General features: G+C 39.8%; 1 protein-coding gene across 1 annotated transcript in view; it reads right to left on the bottom strand.

Moving 5' to 3' along the window:
• The window catches only part of DIS3L2 (DIS3 like 3'-5' exoribonuclease 2), a 304502-nt gene extending 299291 nt beyond the window's left edge, over window positions 1-5211 (bottom strand). Inside the window, exons 1-2 of the mRNA XM_015561871.1 lie at window positions 5133-5211; window positions 3713-3792 (exon numbers count right to left, since the gene is read on the bottom strand). The gene's annotated coding sequence lies outside the window, so the exon portion shown is untranslated. The remainder of the gene's footprint in view (window positions 1-3712; window positions 3793-5132) is intronic.
• Between the last annotated feature and the right edge of the window lie 1191 nt (window positions 5212-6402).

Here is a 6402-nt window from a genome sequence, read left to right as displayed (position 1 = left end):
CTATGCCGGGGCGAGGTAGGGGAGGCCAAGGGGAGGTCAATGGGGAAAAAAAGGAGACATATGTACTACTATTTGTAATACTTTAAACAATAAAATAGAACAAAAAAATAAAAAAAAATTAAAAAAGCAAAAAAAAAAATTGATACTGAATGAAATAAGCATAACTATATACTGTATGATTCCATTTATATAAACTTCTAGGAAATGAAAATTAATATGTAATGAGAGAAAGATCAGTGGTTGTCTGGGATGGGGGTCAAGGAGCCAGGATATGATGAAAGCTTTAGGGGTGAGGGATATGTTCACCCTCTTGTTTGTGATGGTGGGCTCATGAATCTATACATATGTCAAAACTTAACCAATTGTACACCTTAAATATGTACAGTTTATATGTCAACTATATCTCAATAAATCAGCTTTTAACAAATATGGTTTTAACCCAATAATTAATAATATTTCATAATACAAATTGGGCCCTAATTCATTCATTAAAAATTATTCCTTGTTAATAATGTGTATTTTGTCATAAAATTCATAGGGCATCCTTATTTCCAAACTATTAAGAAAGACTAATTTGAACTGGCAAAATTCAGTAAATCATAAAATAAATTTCTTATAAATCTCTAAACAATATACATTTTTTTCATTAAGAAAACTTAAAATAAACTAAAAAGAATATCAAGCCATGTAAACTGTTGATTTTATTTCAAGTAGGATTAAACAACAAAAAGTGCTATTATCTCCTTCCTAGTATAACTGCTGTTACAGTTTTATAGTCAATCCTCTCTAACTGATTAAAGCTGACCATGGCAAAGAGAGAAAGAAGCAACTATTTCCCATGAGGAAATGCTCTCTAAATAATGTGAAGTTAAACAGAAATGTCTGGGGCTTCTCTCTGAATCCCTCAGCACCTAGACAATCACCACAAACCTCTCCTCCTCATCAAAGCCTAATGGGAGAAACAATCCAATTTCATTAAAGGAAGCCTACAGAGGAACCTAAAGAAAAGAGTTCTTCAATTAGCATTATATAACTTCCTGCTTCCTCATGGTTTAGATACCCAAAGTCTCAAGTCTATCAGATACTCCAACAATTACTTTCCTTCATTTGAAAGATTTTTTAAGCCACAGGGAACAGGTAACTTCCTACTATATCAGCCTACTTCATCACTTGCCCTTTTCTCTATCATCATCACAATACTTATGTTGATGTTCTGATAACCAGTGTAAATGTTGAAATCAGAACCTGATTTAGGGAAGTGGCATGATGTAGCGTGATGGAAGGAATATGGGCTTTGGCAACAGACAGACATGGGTCCAAACTTTGGTTCTAATATGTATTGCCTTATGACTCAAGTTTCTCAATAAAAGAGTCAAAACATCTTTCTCAATGGACGAATACTGTTATTAAATGACACATTGTATGTGAATTACTTGACAGATAGTAGGTGATCTATTAATTATAATCTCCACAATACATCATAATTTTAAATAGTGGGGGAGAAAAGTAGTGTTTTTGGACTAACAGTTGACTAAACTTGACTAATTCTAGCCTCAACACAAAAGTTAATCACATAATTGCAACTCTGGGGCACCAAGTTCTTGGGCATCAAGTTCCTACTATGGTTCCAAATAAAATGCTATCTGAAAAGTCCTCATTGTCAAATCTTTCTATCTCCTGTCACATGACACAAAGGAGCATTTTGTGCAGTTCCACCACCACCTTCAGACTAATAAAGACAACAAGAATTCTGGCCAAGTCTCCCTGACATCACCAATAATGGCTTAGATGGCTGGACCTCAGAGGGATCTTATTCCAGGCCCACAGTTTGATTTTTACTTGTGCTCTGTAGTATTTGAGTGAAGATGAACTTTATTTCCCACAGCAATTCCTCAGATTAAAAAAATTTTTTTTTGAAGGTTAAAATAGGAGGACACTTTAAAAGTTGAATTTTTACGGAGTGGATCCAGAGACATGGAAGCATGAAACAGATTTCAGAATCTCAGGAGGCGGAGGAGGGTGGATGGATGGGAGTTAATCAACCAAAGACCTTGTATGCATATATGCATAACTCATGGACACAGAGTGGGGTGTTGGGGGTCTGGGGTGAGGGGGCAAGGGGCAGGGTGAGTTGGAGGGTGTCGATGGGGGATAATGGGGGGAATTTATGTAATACTTTCAACAATAAAGTTTTTTTTGAATAAATAAAAAAATAAAAGTTGGATTCTCTAAGGCTGGTCCTATAACATTACAGGAAAGCAAAGTCTGAGGTAAATGGGGAAACTACAAATAAAAGTTTATAAATCTTCCTCACACAAGAAAATGCTTTTTTATACGTTTTTAGCCCTAAAGATACTGAGCCATCTCAAAATCACTTCCAGTCCAAAACCCAAAATCAACTGATTCATAGGCATTCTGAGATGAGCACTATAGAGTATGGTACACATATGATTCTTTCAAAAACATTTAGCAGCAATAAAGCTCACAAAGAAGCATTAAACCTTTGCCTCAAAATAAAAACCAGCTAATCTAAAAAGTTTAATGCATTAGGTTTTCCACTTCTGATGGTTTTTTTCATTAGATTAGGGGAACCCAAGTATGTGTGCCATGGACAAATACATGCAATATAGAGAGCATTAGGAAAAGGTGAGAAAGTCTTAACTCTGATTGCAAAGGTGAAAGAATTACTCAACTGCAGAAGGACTAGTGTAAATTTGATTAATATAACCAAGGATCTAAAAAATCAATGAAGTTCAAAATTTTATGTAGAGCCACCTCTTAGGCAATGGAAGTTCTGAAGACAATCAATTCATCAAAAACTATATCCTGGGTATCTAATATGCCTCTGCATAATGTTATGGAGATAGGAAAATGTGCCTGTGCCTCAGTGGTACTTCTGATCTAACTACAGAATAGAGCACTAAATCACAACGTTAGCAGGCTGAAGCAGAAAAGGCACCCACCCAAGAGCTGAAAGATTAGAGCTCTAGTCCCAACTTTGCCCGACTCACTAGATGTCTGCCCCTAAGCCAGGGGTGGGCAAACTTTTTGACTCAAGGGCCACAGTGGGTTCTTAAACTGGACCAGAGGGCAGGAACAAAAGCATGGATGGAGTGTTTGTGTGAACTAATATAAATTCAAAGTAAACATCATTACATAAAAGGGTACGGTCTTTTTGTTTGTTTGTTTTATTCATTTCAAACGGGCCGGATCTGGCCCGCCGGCAGTAGTTTGCCCACAGCTGCCCTAAGCAAATCACTGAAACGTCTACAGAACTCAATTTTCTCTTTTTTTTTAATCCTCACCTAAGGAGTGAGGATATATTTTCCACTGATTTTTAGAGATAGTGGAAGGAAGGGGGCAGGGGAGAAAAAGAGAAACATCAATGCGATAGAGACACATCCATTGGCTGCCCCTTGGTTGCTCCTGAATGCTCCCCGACCTGGGGCAGGAATCAGACCTGCAACCCAGGTACGTGTCCTTGACAAGAGTCGAGCCTGCGACCCTCTGGTGCACAGGCCAACGCTCTAACCACTGAATCACCCTGGCCAAGGCTCACCTAGAAAATTGCTAAGGGCTCTTCCACTCTGGGTCTATTAAGCCAAGTAAAAGGACAAGGGAGAGGAAATGGGCCTTAGAACTGGAAGGATTTAAATTGACTGAGAAGAAAGGATATTCTAGGGAAGGAGCATGATGGTAAAAATGAACATACCTTGTACAATTTCACTTATATGAGATATCTGGAGTAGTCAAAATCATGGAAACTGAAGGTAAAAGAGTAGGTGCCAGGAGCTGAGGGAAGGAGAAATAGGAAATTGTTCAATAGGTAGAGTTTTCATTTTGCAAGATGACAAAGTCCTAGAGATCTGTTACACAATAATGTAAATATAGTTAACACCACTGAACTGTACACTTCCAAATGATTAAGAAGGTAAATTTAATGTTTCTATTACCACAATTAAAAAGAGAGTCACAGAAATTAGTGTCCTAGAAGTCACACACTAATGCAAAAACATTTCAAATCAACTTCTAGTTTCTAATCCTAATCTCTAAAATTCCTTTTTTCCCAATTAGAAAAGTGAACATGTATTGCTAGTGGGACATAGAGGCCTCCCCAACAACAAAGCTGAGGGAGCATGTTGAAAAAAATGAGGAAAGAGAAGACAATACAAATACTAAGCAATAGGAACAATACAAAGCAGGCTAGTCAAACACAACCTAATTGTGTCATCTCCACAAGCAATCCAGCCTAAATCCATCAAGTAAAACCATATACATAGAGGATAAAGAAAAACTCCTCAACCTGTTTCCAAGGCCCAGCACCCTCCAGCCCAACTCTCCAGCCCCCTCTCCCACCAGATTCTTCTACACGCTTCTTGCTCCATACATGGAGCTGGACTAAAGTCCTAGCACTCTTCATGAACTATGACATCACAGGTCTCTGCCCTTACTGTTTGCTCTGACTGGAACACTGCTCCTTTCCTGTATATCCTTCAGATTTCAGTCCAACTGTCACTTCTGTGACTTCCCTAACTCAAATACTTGTCACAGTTTTATATTTGTGATTCTGTGATATCTGCTGAGGACAGGGACCATGTTTGCACTCAGTCCCGCTCATGTCCAAGCACAGTGCCTAATACCAAGTAAGCACTCAATTGGTTGACTAAGTGAATAAATGGGCACTAAATCTATAAGGAATGAATAAGTCTCCTTAAGAGTGTGCATCTTCACAAAATGAATCTTTAGAGAATGCCGAAAAAAATTGAGCCTAAAGTCCCTATTCAACTCTTTAAAAAGAAAAACAAGCTCTTGCCAGTTTGGCTCAGTGGATAGAGCGTTGGCCTGCAGACCAAAGGGTCCCAGGTTCAATTCTGGTTAAGGCACACACCTCAGTTGCAGGCTCCTCCCTGGCTCGGGCCCTGGTCAGGGCTTGTACAGGAGGCAACCAGTCAATGTGTTTCTCTCACATCAATGTTTCTAACTCTGTCTTTCCCTCTCCCTTCCACTCTCTCTAAAAATCAAAGAAAAAATACCCTCAGGTGAGGATTTAAAAAATAATAATAATAAAATGAAGTAATTAATTTAAAAAAAAGAAAGAAAATAAGTCAACTCAGATTCATGTACAGGCATACCTCGGAGATGTTGCAGTGTCAATTCCAGACACCATAATAAAATGAGTCACAATCTTTTTGCTGGTGGAGGGTCTTGCCTATCATTAGTAAAAAATGCAAAACCTGTGAAGCACAATAAAACAAAGCAAAACAAAACGAGGTATACCTGTATACATTTCTCTAGCCCTTCTATGCCTCTAGGCAAATGCTGAGCATCCAAGGCAGATATTTTAAACACACAAACAAACATACATACACATGCAGATACACACACACACATACACACACACACACACATACACATACACATAAACCCCATAGGTAAACTATTTCCTGATCCAGCGCCTGCTACATAGTAAGCACTCTGGAAATACATGTCAAAATGTGTGTGACCCGGGGCGGCTGGGCAGTACAGGAGTGATCGGCCAGCCCTCCTGGCCTCCATCCGGGCGTCCCGTGTGCGACCCAACCCGGGGCAGCCGGGCGGGGCAGTATCGATCTGCTGGCAGCCGGGCATCCCGTGTGCAACCTGACCCGGCGCAGCTGGGCGGGGCAGCAGTGATCCGCCAGCCCACCCGGGCGTCCTGTATGCGACCCGACCCGGGGCGACACCCCAACCCCCAGATTGACCCTGCCATGTGCACAACCCAGGGAAGCGGGGCAGGCACCAAGGAAACGGGCCTGCCATCTGCCACCAGGGAGTGGGCCTAAACCAGCAGGTGGTTATCTCCCGAGAGGTCCCAGACTGTGAGAGGGCACAAGTGGGGCTGAGGGACACCCCCCAGACCCTCCTTCCCCGCCAGTGCACAAATTTTTGCGCACCAGGCCTCTAGTATAAAATAAAAGACCAACTACAGAAACAGAATAAGGACTCTCTAAGTTTCAAAGTCCCCATTATTAGCCTCATTATATTAGTCCCTTATAGTTCCACATATATCAAACGCAAAATATGCCATTGTACTATGAAAGAAATAGATACTGCAATCAAGTGGCCTTAGAAATTTAAATAAGTACTATAAAATGTCATATGAGACTATTCACCAAACCCTTAAGAATATGAAGAAACTATTTAGGATTCCCTATCCCCTCCAATATGAATAGTAGATGTTGTATCTATGTTTTAGAGAGGAAACAAATAGTATCTATACTTTAGAGATATACTCCATAAACATATTCCTGAAAACTCAGACCCATACTAATCTCCCATCCCGCTGATTTTGCATTTAAATAAATGTTATTTTATAGTTTCCCTAAAATTTAATGTGTGCAGTCTCATGTCTTATTATGCATA

This window comes from Myotis davidii, unplaced genomic scaffold, assembly GCF_000327345.1.
Source record: "Myotis davidii unplaced genomic scaffold, ASM32734v1 scaffold370, whole genome shotgun sequence".
NCBI lineage: Eukaryota > Metazoa > Chordata > Mammalia > Chiroptera > Vespertilionidae > Myotis > Myotis davidii.
This window is presented reverse-complemented; position numbering and strand designations above follow the sequence as displayed.